General features: G+C 43.6%; 1 protein-coding gene and 1 pseudogene across 3 annotated transcripts in view; one reads left to right on the top strand and one right to left on the bottom strand.

The window, feature by feature from the left end:
* Positions 1-13169, top strand: part of CLDN10 (claudin 10) — a 165311-nt gene that overhangs the window by 66990 nt on the left and 85152 nt on the right. The gene's annotated exons all lie outside the window — the stretch shown is intronic.
* On the bottom strand, positions 1213-2246 carry LOC105721549 (RNA-binding protein 4-like; annotated as a pseudogene).

The raw sequence follows: 13169 nt of genomic DNA, 5'->3' as shown, positions 1-13169 counted from the left end.
TCTCTCCATGGTAGCTGTCTTGCACACAAAAAAGATGCTGTCATACTACATTTCACCAATAGATGGCACGAATAATCATGACATTTGCTAAATCCAATTGGCATTTACCCAAGAGGAAACATCATTTGTAGAAAGTTGGCAATTATAGGTAAATATACAAACACAGAAATTGAAAATAGCCTGTTTGCTCACATAAAACCTCAATACATCCTAGTTCTAAGGGATAATCATTGATATCAGACAAACTTTCTATTTATTTCAAGGAGAACATGGAAAGCTTATTTCTTGATATTGAGGTTTATCTCTACAATGTCAACATTTTTGGTGTTAAATAATTGAGGCCGCTTATGTTTATTTATTCTTCTGCTTAACAAAAGAAAAAGTAAATAGAATCTACTCGTACAATTGATTTACGTGTTAAATGCCCATTATAAACGTATGGTCTGAATTGTATCAAGTGCGCTTATCTCTGAATAAATCAGTTGCTTTCCCAAACTTCCTGTTCTGAAGAACAGAGAATCTTAGGATTGTAGATATGGATAGGGTCTTTTTATTTTTAGTTGAAAAACCATTTATTTCAACAGAAATAAAAAAGTGATCCAACTCTATAGGTCTAGCCTTTGGACCAAAAAGAGACCTTGGTGGAGACTCTCACCAAGGTCATTCCCAAATCCAACAGCCGCAGGAGGCAGGGAGGAGACAGCACAGTCCCCACCACACACCCCCACCAGCACAGCCCCCAGCACAGCCCCCACCACACACCCCCACCTGCACAGCCCCAGCACAGCCCCCACCACACACCCCCACCAGCACAGCCCCCAGCACAGCCCCCACCACACACCCCCACCAGCACAGCCCCCAGCACAGCCCCCACCACACACTCCCACCTGCACAGCCCCCAGCACAGCCCCCAGCACAGTTTCGGCACACAACAAGACCTGCTAGGAGAACAGAACAGGAATGGGAAACTACAGAAGTATTGAAGGAGAGAAGGACAGGAAAATGGGCAGGAGAGGAGAGGAGAAGAGGGGAGGGGAAGGGAGGGGAGGAGAGGAGGAGAAGGTCTGAACTTAGCAAAGTAAATTAAGGCCCATGGTTCCTGAGGGAACTGCACAGAGCTGAGAACTTCCCAGAGATGGAGTACCACGAAGGGTGATTCTCACGCACAACTGCAGCGCGGAGTTTCAGCCCACACACATCTCACCTTAAGCTTTAAAAGGCTGAGTGCCCCGCCCGATAGGCACACTGCTCTGCTCCTACCGGGCCACCTCGTACAGAGAATTCCTCTTGGCTGCCAAGCTTGGGACAACTCACTTTCATGCCCGTAACGGTAGCCCTCTCCAGCAGTGGGGACTGGGTCTGCAGGGGACTCCGGACCCGCCCATAATAGGAAGTGGAAGCTGCAGTCACTGTGGCCGCAGATCCTGAGGTGGGCACCAGGTGTCTATCACAGGGATGGAGAGAGGCGGAGGTGCGGTGACTGGCCGTGGCTGTGTTCTAGACTTGTGGCAGCTGGGACAGGGTCTGCTCTGCGTCATTATCCACGGAGGCCTCATGGGACCGGGCAGCACCGCAGCGCTTGTAGTGGGCATCGAGCGCCCTGTACATGTTGTTGTAATACAATGAATCCCCATAGCTCATGGTGTAAGGCGTACACACTGCTCCGGATTGCTCCTTCTATTGCTTGGTCAAGTCTGCCACGCGGCCTGAACGATCTATCTGACACTCTTTGGAACGGTGCCCCTCTTTCCCGCACCGACAGCAGTCACTCTGGTCTCCCATCCCGGGTGCAGTCCTAAGCCGGCTGGTGGACAAACTGCACGTGCATTCATTTGCCTTGAAACTGTGTTATCAAGGCCCCTGATGGCCTCCACTGCCTCCTCTGCCCGCTCCATGTGTACGAAGGCATAATCTTTCATGATATCACATTGGATGACCGGCCCATGTTCCTCAAACTTGGCTGGAAGCTCCTTATTGATGCAGGTGGGACTGAGGTTGCCCACATGCAGCTTTGTTGAGGTTTTGCTCTTACTCTTGCTGGCTTCCACGATGATGTTCACCCCACGAAGACTGTTACGGTGCAGGCTGCATACCGCATTTTCTGTTGCAGTTTTGTCTTCTATGAGCACAAAGCCATAATTCTTAATGATGTCACCATCCAGTACCTTCCCACACTGCTTGAAAAGACAGCGGATCTCCTGCTCTGTGGCCTCCTGGGGCAGGTTTCCGATGAACAGCTTCACCATCCTGACCAGAGCCCGCACAGAAATCAGCAGGGCCTCCTCGTGGCACCAAGGCTTCTGACAAAACGCTAAAAATCACGGATAGGGTCTTTTAAAACCATCTAATCTGGCCTCATCATCTGGCAGATGAACAAACATGAAACCTCATCATAAGATCACACAATTTGATGGCTTTTTGTGTAATTTTCTATCTTTCTGCCAGCAATCTCCGCTTCTCCCCTCCACCCCTACCATAAAAAACTAACTGCTTGGTAAAATTAATATTTCATTTTAGGGATGCAAAACCCAAATTGTGATCCTCCCTTTCTTATCTTCTCAATATATTTATTTATAATTTAATTTTTTTTTTTTTGAGTTAGAGTCTCTCTCTGTTGCCCATGCTGGAGTGCAGTGGTGTAATCTCAGCTCACCACAACCTCCACCTCCAGGGTTTAAGTGATTCTCCTGCCTCAAACTCCTGAGTAGCTGAGACTATAGGTGCATGCCACCACCTCTGGCTAAGTTTTGTATTTTTTGTAGTGACAGGATTTCATCACGTTGGCCAGGCTGGTCTCAAATTCCTGACCTCAAGTGATCCATTAGTCTTGGCCTCCCAAAGTGCTGGGATTACAGGCATGAGCCACCATACGTGGCCCCTATGAATATATTTAGCAAACATTTATTGGGTATTACCAGGGCTAGACAAGATCTTCTTGTTCCCTTGGTCAACGGAGGCTTTTATTTGAGTTCATGTCTTGTAATTTCCTAGATAAAAATGAAGATAACTTTAGGAAATCAGCCTGTAAGGAATTTCTAATGGGCAGTAAATATGACACTTTCCAGCCCAGATGACACAATAATTCTGTGAGTCATTTTTTATCCTATCCTCCTATGTTCAAATTAACACTTAATACTGGAATGTCCTTTCTGTTCTTAAAACCAACTCCTTCAACCAGGACAGGCCCTAAACTCTGCTTTCGAAAGTAAGTTCTCACCAGATTTATCCCAAGAACAACAACTTCCTTTTATCTTCCCCAGATGTTCCAGAATGTCTGGACTCTTTTCCCTGCAATGGTACTTCCCGCCTGTTGGATGCAGCCCTCTGCCTTTTCTTAGGCTCTGTCTGCATTCTTCTCTCCTCTTCTCAACTATCAAACCCCGCCTATACGACTTTGTGACTTCACTGGGCAGCTCATCCCACCTGGAAAATAAGCGCACAATCATGTCTGAGGCATATTCCTTACTTCCAGTAGTACCTTCCCAGTGTGTTCTTTGAGATATTCGTAAGTGGGGAGATGTTCCGTAGTCAAAAAGTTTGAGAAGCAATTGTTTAAACAAATTTAAATAGCTCCTTTATTGCAGGACTTTCCAGAGTCTTTGATTTCTTTGGCATCATTGGTCCTTTAAGATCAGAAGATAGTACTGTATAGGGCATTTTTGAAACTGATTTGATTAAAAAGCACTACCCCTTGTCTTACTGTGCTCAGGCTGCTATTACTAAATAGCATAGACTGGATGGCTTAAACAGTAGACATTGATTTCTCACGGTTCTGGAGGCTGGGAAGTTCATGGTCAAGGGCCGACAGATTGAGTTCCTGGAGAGGGCCCTTCTCCTGACCTGCCATCTCACTGTGTGCTCATGTGCTGGAGACTGACCCAGCTCTTTTCTCTTCTTCTTCTTATAAGGGCACTAATTCCACCAGGGGAGGGCCCACCCTCATGACCTCATGTAAATCTAATTATTTCCTAAAGACTCCACCTCCAAATGACATCACATGGGGGGTTAGAGTTTCAACATATGAATTTGAGGGGGACCCAAGCCTCCAGTACAGGACCCTTCCTTTGTTTTCCTCATTGCGCCATCTGCTGTTGGTTTCTGTGGAATGCACCTAGGGACACAAACTCAGGTGCAGGTCTAGGTCTGAAAACAGATGACCTGGACTCAATCCCAGCTCCACCACTCCCTAGCTGTGGGACTTGGGTAAGTTTCTCAATCTCCCCAGGCCTGTTTTCCAGCTGGAAAACGAGGATAGTAGTACCTACCTCATAGAGTTGTTGTGAAGATGAAATGCTTCTATACAGAGCAATACAGGGCCGTACAGAGGAGTCACTAAAACAAAAATGTCAGCTGTAATTGTGAAATCTTTGTATCAATAACTAGCTGTATAATTAAATAATCTATTGTATCAGTTATTAATAAACATATTAATAGTGAATAATGCATATTATCTGGCAATTTTTAACTACTGTGAGGCTAAATACTGAATTCTATGAAAGGATCATGGTCAAGCCTCTATTTTAGGCTCCTAGAGAGCAATGTAGCCTTGAAATTTCTTTCAACAAGAAAAGCAATGGCAAGCGTGAGCCAGGAATCAGAAGCAGTGTGGCTGGGTTTAAGGGAGAAGGGGCCACTGAGCTCAGTGCCAGGACTCTGTGCCAACCACCACAGCCCTGGCAGGAAGCAGAGCTGTGACTCTGCAAAGGACAGGCCAACCACACAAGGAGGATGGCAGGTCTGCCCATCCCCCCAGCTTTGTGCAGATAGATTTGGACTCATGGTAATGTCATCTTTGAATGTGCATTGCAATTTCACATCCATATCTACCTCACCAAATAATCCTAGAATAGTGAACTTCAACACAAATGTCCCCGCAGTTTCAGAGGTTTAAGGGGTCCCTTTATGTAACAGGCAAAGGATTAGGGCCAGCTGGGAAATCCAAGTGTTTAAAACCTGTTCAACACTTTTGCAGCCAAAGAGTAAGTTGCCAAACATTTTTCTCTCAAAAGAAAACAGGCCACTGAATACTAGAAAGGGGAATTCTGGAAAAAAAAAAAAAAAAAAAACAAGAATCAAGAGAAGGGACGTCTTGGGAAAAGTAAAATGGTGTTGAACTTAAAGGTTTAAGACATGGAGATGGTAAACATAAATGAACATTTTTCTTTAAAAAACACACACATGCACAACAAAAAGAGAAACAATACAAGATGATTTTAAAAGCAAACCAAGGGGAAAAATTTACAGTCTATTAATTCTGTTATGTAATTAAACAAAAACAGATTGTTGGTTAACAGATCCTAGGAGCACTGGAAGAGTTATGGATCAGGCTCTCCCTGAGAGGTGCGAGGTCACCGTGGTGCACTAAGGAAGCACCTCTTTGGAGCTCCCAGGCAGCCTCATCTCCCGGCACAACTGTCTTGCCTTCTCACTACTGTTTCATTGAATCCTCCTGGGATCCACACACCAAACTCCAGATCCTCATTCCTTTAGATCCTTCTCCAGCAGCTTCCCAGTAGGAAACATTCCAAAGAGAATTTCAGTTTCCAGTACAAGTACATACACAATATGTTTGTGGGCAATATATTCTATGGGCGATATATTCTTTTTTCTTTTTTTTTTGAGACAGGGTCTTGCTCTGTCACCCAGGCTGGAGTGCAGTGGTGCCATCATAGCTCAGTGCAGCCTCCATCACCTGGGCACAAGTGATTCTCTCACCTCAGCCTCCTGAGTAGCTGGGACTACAGGCATGCGCCACCACACCTGGCTAATTTTTGTATTTTTAGTAGAGATGGGGTTTCGCCATGTTGGGCAGGCTGGTCTCAAACTCCTAGCCTCAATGATCCACCCATCTCAGCCTCTGAAAATGCTGGGATTACAGGCATGAGCCATTGTGCCCAGCCTATTCCTCTCCTTTATGGTTTTTAAATTGTGATAAAATTAAAATACGCACAACATAAACTTTACCACATTGACCATTTTTGAGTGTACAGCTCAGTAGTGTTAAGTACATTCACACTGTTGCACAACCAATTTCCAGAACTTTTTTATCTAGCAAAACTGAAACTCTGCACCCATTAAAGAACTCATTTCTACCTCTGCCACTCCCAGGCAACTACGATTCTATTTTCTGTCTCTGTGAATTTGATGACTCTTGGTACCTCATATAAGTGGAATCACACTGAATTTGTCCTTTTGTGACTGGCTTTTCACCTGGCATAATGTCTTCAAGTTTCATCCATGTTGTAGCATGAGGCAGAACTTCCTTGTTTTTTAAGGCTGAATAACATTCCATCGAATGGATAGACCACATCTTGTTTATCCATTAATCCATCCATGCCAGGAACACGTTTTAAGAAGTCTGTGAAAATGCATGAAGTTGTGTTTAAAAGGGTTTTATAAGTCATGATTGGCAGCAATTATTAAGCACCCTTTTCTGATTAGCCAGCATTAAAAATAGACAGGATTGGCCAGGCACAGTGGCTCATGTCTGTAATCCCAGCACTTTGGGAGGCTGAGGAAGGCAGATCACTTGAGGTCAGGAGTTCTAGACCAGCCTGGCCCACATGGTGAAATCCCATCTCTACTAAAAGTACAAAAATTAGCTGGGCGTGGTGGCAAGTGTCTGTAATCACAGCTACTTGGAAGGCTAAAGCAGGAGAATCATTTGAATCCAGGAGAAGGAGGTTGCAGTGAGTCGAGATCACACCACTGCACTCCAGCCTGGATGACAAGAGTAAAACTCCATCTCAAATAAGAAGAAGAAAGAAGGAGGAAGAAGGAAGAAGGAGAAAGGAGGAAGAAGGAGAAAGAAGGAAGAAGGAGGTGGAAGAAAGAGGGAGGAAGGAGGAGGAGGAAGAGGAAGAGGAGGAGGAAGAGGAAGAAAAAGGGGGAGGGAGAAAAAAACAACAGGACTAAGTAGTTTGGGTCTGCACGCTGATAGTCAGGCAGATAGACAGGCACTGGTGTAGACTGAGCCATCCAGACCTGACCAGCCCTGCTGCTGGTAAAGGTGGAGGGTTCCCAGAAGGCCTGAGAGTCTGGGAGGGAAACTGCCTAAGGGGGTTGTCAATGGAATAGGCAGTGGGAGCCCCAACACTGACCCAGGCACTGACAAAACAAGCCTGACACTTAGGGAAAGGAATTTAGCACTAGAACAAAGTTTCTTTATACCAAGGGTGTCCCATCTTTTGGCTTCTCTGGGCCACATTGGAAGAAGAATTGTCTTGGGCCACACACAAATATACTAACACTTATGATGGCTGATGAGCAAAAAGAAAAAAAATCGCGGTAAAATTTCATAATATTCTAAGAAAATTTACGAATTTGTGTTGGGCTTCATTCGAGGCCATCCTGGCCCACAGGCAGCCCATAGGCCATGGGTTGGACAAGCTTGCTTTATACTAAATATTCCCACCTACCTACCATTCATGTAGTCTACAAATACTTATTGACTGCCTGCTGTGTGCCAAGCACTGTTCTGAAATTTGAAAATATATCCTTGAATAAAATCCAAAAGGTCCCCATTCTTCTAGAGTCTACATTCTATTGAAGGGGAGAGACACACACTAAATAGATAAATAAATAAGGTTGAGAGGAGTGAGGTCAATAAAGCAGCATTTTGCAAGTGAGTGAGGCAGGGTCTGCATAAGAAAGGGAAGTTAGGGAAGGTGTCTCTGGAAAGTACCTGTTTGGCCTGAGGCCTCAATGGCTCAAAGGGGTTAGTTGCCCTGCAGTGATGCAGGAAGGAGAGTGCTTCTGGCAGAGGGAAGAGCAAATGCAAAGATCGAGCCTCAAATGGGAGCCAACTTGCTACATTTGAGGCCAGTGTTGGAGTAGAGTAAGGGTGGAGTGGGAGGATGGGAGAGGCCAGTTTATGCACAGCTCGTAGCTGAGTACAGAAGGATGTTTCAGGAACCTGTGGAGGAAGGTAAGGGAGGATATCTCTGGCAAGTGGAGGAAGGATGCACAGAAAGAAGCACTGCTTGTTGAAGAACAAGAAGCAATTGCTATGAGTGGGGTCTAGCTTGAGTGACGATCAGTGAAGGACAAAGCTGGAGAGGTGGGTTGGGGCAAGCCCGTGAGACACCAATAAGAAGCTAAGGAAGGGATTTAAACTTTATCCAGCTAACCACCAGAAACCACTAATGGTTTTAATTAGAGTAGTGACCTCATTTTCATTTTAAAAATAAACTTGTTGCTGAGGTGGATTTGAATGGAAGGGAGACACCATTCTCCTGGGAAACCAAGAAAATTGAACTGAGCAAAAAACTGAGCAGAGAGGACATCACATGCAAGGGATACCATCGAGGGCAGATTTTTTGGTCTTCAAAAAAAGTGTTTTTTTTTTAAATTTTTCATTTAGTTTAGTTTTTTTTTTTTTTTTTTCATTTGACAGAGTCTCACTCTGTCACCCAGGTTGGAGTGCAGTGGCATGATGTCAGCCACTACAACCTCCACCTCCTGAATTCAAGCAATTCTCCTGCCTCAGCCTCCCAAGTAGCTGGGATTACAGGTGCCCACCACCATGCCTAGGTAATTTTTGTATTTTTGGTAGAGACGGGGTTTCACCATGTTGGCCAGGCTGGTCTCAAACTTCTGACCTCAGGCAATCCACCCATCTCAACCTCCCAAAGTGCTGGGATTACAGGTGTGAGCCACTACGCCCAACCGGGAGCATGTTTTAAGTGAGGGGGATGTGCACTCTCCTGGTGCATTATACTCACTCAGTAAAAGAAGTCTTCAGCAGATGTCCCATTTCTGGAGCATCTATCTCTTCTGATGGACATGTTCATATGGATGAATGAAAGGGATGGGAGTAAAACTTAAAAGTCTCAACTGGTTCCCAGTGCCCACCCAAGCATACTGGCTTCTAATTGTTGACTTTATCTTGTGGTAGGGTTAAATTTGCTCAAATGCTTCTTATGTAAGTGAGGAGAAATGGATTCATAGATGGAGTCTGTCTTGGGCCTGTATTTTGGATATTTGCCCATTGGAAATATTTAATATATAGCTAAATATTTTGATCTCAAGACAGAAGCCAGAGGTGAATATGTAGATTTTCATAGAGGTGATAATATTAATAAAAGCCACAAGAGTGAATGTGTTCACCAAAGAAGAAAATGTAAAGAAAAAAAATAGAGGGCCAAACACTAAACCATGGAAAGTGGCTAATATTGAGGGTTAAGAGGCATTGATTAAAATACAGGTACAATATTCAAAAGAATGCATTTTTATATAAAACGAAAGGAAAGAATGGTGTATCGAGGGCTGTCCATAGGTTCCTCAAAAAATTAAAAATAAAACTAACATATGATCTAGAAATTCCACTTCTGGGTATATACTCAAAAGAATGGAAAGCAAACTCTCAAAGAGGTATTGTATACCCATGTTTACAGCAGCACTGTTTACAAAACCTGAAACATGGAAGAAACCCAAGTGTCCATGGATAGATGAATGGATAAATGAAATGTGGAATATACATGCGATGGAATATTATTCAGCCTTAAAAAGGATGAAAGTTCTGACCCAAGCTACAACATAGATGAATCTTAAGGACATTATGCTACATGAAATAGGTCAGTCACAAAAAAGCAAATGTGTATAATTCTACTTATGTAAGGCACTTAGTCAAAATTATAGCAACACACAGTAAAATGGTGGTCGCTAGGGACAAGGGGGAGGCAGAAACGGCGGGTTGTTTTTAATGGGTACCGAGTTTCAGTTTGGCAAAAGTTTAAAAGACTCCTGGAGACTGTTTGCACAACAACGTGAATATAATTAATACTACTGAACTGTACACTTCAACATGGTTAAAATAGTAAATTTTATGTTACATGTGTTTTTATCAGAATTTTAAACATTGAAATAAAAAAGTAGTAGTCATGGGTACTACATGGAATGACAGGAAAATGCACATCTTAAAATATTTCCTAGATTTGGATGTTGAAAAGAGTTTGAAATAGAGACTGTCAACAAAGCCAGCAAAGCAAGCAAGTATGACAATGAAATCAGAAAGAGGCTACAGTGAGGTGAAGAGTGTAAGTTATGGAAGGCCACATATGGGCATATTTGTGGACAGGAAAACAGGAATATTCTCTTCTTTCTGCCTACCTTTCTACTTCACCCACAAGTTCTCTGCAAGAAACATTAATCACATTTACTAAAATATGATATGACATTTGCATAGTCTTCAATTTTTAAAAATCTTTTTTAAAATTATTTTTCCTTTTATAGAGATAAGATTTCACTATATTGCCCAGGCTGGTCTCAAACTCCTGAGCTCAAGTGATCCTCCCACCTCAGACTCCCAGAGTGCTAGGATTACAGGCATGAGCCATCACACCGGCCAGCTTTGCATATTCTTTGAAAGTATCCACTTGATTATCTGCATAAATCACTGTTGATTATTACATTGGAAATTCTCACTAATTTCAAGAAGTAGAAACTCTCACTAATTTCAAGAAGTAAAAGGAGATGTCAGATTAAAGGTGGTGGAATTTACCTTGAGCTTTAACCCTACTCTTCCCCCCAACTCAAAAACGTTTATCTGTTGAAGGTGGCAGGAAATTGGGATAATAGCCAAAATTTGCAAATGGATCAAAGGAATATTTTTTGCCAATAGAGAAACTTGGGTGTTTTTAAAGGTCAATACATCTTTCTGTATTCATTCTTAATTCCATGAAAAGGTGTGTTCCTTGGGATAATTCTAAAACTATGTTGTACTTTGCAAGTCCATGTGATAAGATGGTATCAGGTTCTGAGGGTCCACAGGGAGAAAACAAGGAATTTTCTAACTAAAAATATAAAATCAGATCTTCTGGTTCTCTCTCTGGAAATTTAGCAGAACCCACTAGTTTTTAAAGGCAGGTATTGTTATAGCCCCATTGTTTACCCATTGTTCAAATGCAGAGAGCCACATTCCAGGGTTGTCTTACAACTCACTTTCTTCAGTGCAGTTATGAGCTCTCATTCTGTAAGTACCATGGTCTTTGGAAGTTGATTTTGGTTTCAGCCCAGGCCAAATCTCTTTGTGGCTTATCTGAAGGGTATTTTTGGCTCCAAGGTGGTTGTGGCAGACAGTGAAGCAAATACAACTCAAAGCTCTCATCTGTCGGATCACTGCCATAAGAGGTAAAATGTACAAAGGAGGCAGTGGGCAAAGCAGATGTTTGCAAAGTGAGGAATAGTGCTTGAATAAACATAAAATAGACACGTTTGTAATTTGGCTTGTGCCAAGACCCTATCCTTTCTGTCTTAAAAGGAGGACTAGCCAGGCACAGTGGCTCACGCCTGTAATCCTAGCACTTTGGGAGGCTGAGGCAGGCAGATCATGAGGTCAGGAGATGGAGACCATCCTGGCTAACACAGTGAAACCCCATCTCTACTAAAAATACAAAAAAATTAGCCGGGCATGGTGGCACACACCTGTAGTCCCAGCTACTCGGGAGGCTGAGGCAGGAGAATTGCTTGAACCAGGGAGGTTGCGGTGAGCTGAGATCACGCCACTGCACTCCAGCCTGGGCAACAGAGCGAGACTCTGCACTCCAGCCTGGGCAACAGAGTGAGACTAATTAATCCTTGGTAGGGTAAGATTAGGGAATTCAACCTCATTTCTTAATGTGTCACCTTAGGAATGTCTACAGCTGCTGATGCTCATGTTTGTGTGTGTGTGTGTGTGTGTGTGTGTGTGTGTGTGTGTGTCACATGTGATGGACTAGTGGAAAGATGTTCTCATCATCCCTGTCTATGAGAGACCTGCACAATAGCTGAAGTCTAATTTCCAACATTTCCCATGAATCCCTTCTGCCACAGCAACCTTTTCCTTCCAAACACACACTGGACTATGTTGGAGTTTTCTTCAGGATGTTCAGGCAGATCTCAAAAGCTCAGTCAGTGCAGGAAGAACAAATGTGTAATTCTGCCCTTGAAGACACAGGCCTCCAAAAGGAAGAGTAACTCCATGGATGTTTCTCTCTCCCTTCCGATCATTTTCATGCCCTCTGCTGCCTCTCTTCTCAAGAGACTCCCCTCTGCCTCCCTCTGGGAGAAGTTCTGCCACCTCAGAGCCACCTGGTGTCTGCATACCCCAGAGATTGGATTCTTAGCCCCTCCTGATGGTGGCCCTCCTCTGCTCAAGGTGGACCTGGTCCTGTTAGTCAGGACAAAAACTGGTGAACCAAGTATGGTTTGGTCTCTCCATCAACACCATCTGATTTCTTTACTGTTATCCAACTTGGTGAGAGTTGTAGTCTAGGGTCCATCAGCCTTGTGAGAAGACTAAAATCCCCTTCTCCTCAAAAGGAAGGGGAGGGAAAAGAAGGGTTGCCACCTCAAAAACTCCTAAAAGTGACCTACCTTCTTTTGCCCGATCCAGCTCCCATACTGATGCATTTGGGAGGGGTTTGGGGGACAGGAAAGCTCCTAAAATAGAGTTTCTCAGCAGGCCACGAGGAATGGGGACAGGGCTGAACATAGAACCATGGGTATTTAGATCCTTGTTTTCTCACTGTGGTCCTTGGATGATACCATCCTGTCACATGGACTTGGAAAGTCTCAACATAGTGTTAAAATTATCCCAATCAACACAGCTTTTCATGGAAATTAGGAATAAATATAGAAAGATACACTTGCCTTTGAAAACACCCAACTTTCTTCTTTGAGAGAAAAATATTCCTTTGATCCTTTTGTGAATTTTGGCTATTATCCTAATTTCCCGCCACCTTCAACAGATAAACGTTTTTGAGTTGGAGGAAGAGCAGGGTTAAGGCTCAAGGTAAATTCCACCAATTTTATTCTGATATCTTCTTCTACTTCTGTAAAGAGTATGGTATAATGAGAAGCATGTGGGCTTGTGAAGTAATAAACCAGGGTTTGAATCCCACATCACCCACTAAGAAGATATGCCTTCATGTGTGTTATTTGAACCTCTGAGTTTCAACTTCTTTGTTGGTAATTATTTTTTGTTTTTATTTTGAAAGAGATAAACCTATTTCCTAGAGTGATTATAAAGATGATGTGAGGCCAGGTGCAGTGTCTCACACCCAGCACCTTGGGAGGCTGAGACAGGGGGATCACTTAAGCCCAGGAGCTCAAGACCCCCTTGGGCAACATAATGAGACCTGCAAAAAAAAAATTGTTTTTAAATAGCCAGGTGTGGTGTTGTGCACCTG

This window comes from Aotus nancymaae, unplaced genomic scaffold (assembly GCF_030222135.1).
Source record: "Aotus nancymaae isolate 86718 unplaced genomic scaffold, 86718_ANA_hifiasm-v0.15.2.pri h1tg000048l, whole genome shotgun sequence".
Classification (NCBI taxonomy): domain Eukaryota; kingdom Metazoa; phylum Chordata; class Mammalia; order Primates; family Aotidae; genus Aotus; species Aotus nancymaae.
Note: the sequence above shows the minus strand (reverse complement) of the source record. Positions and strands in the feature narration are given on the sequence as shown.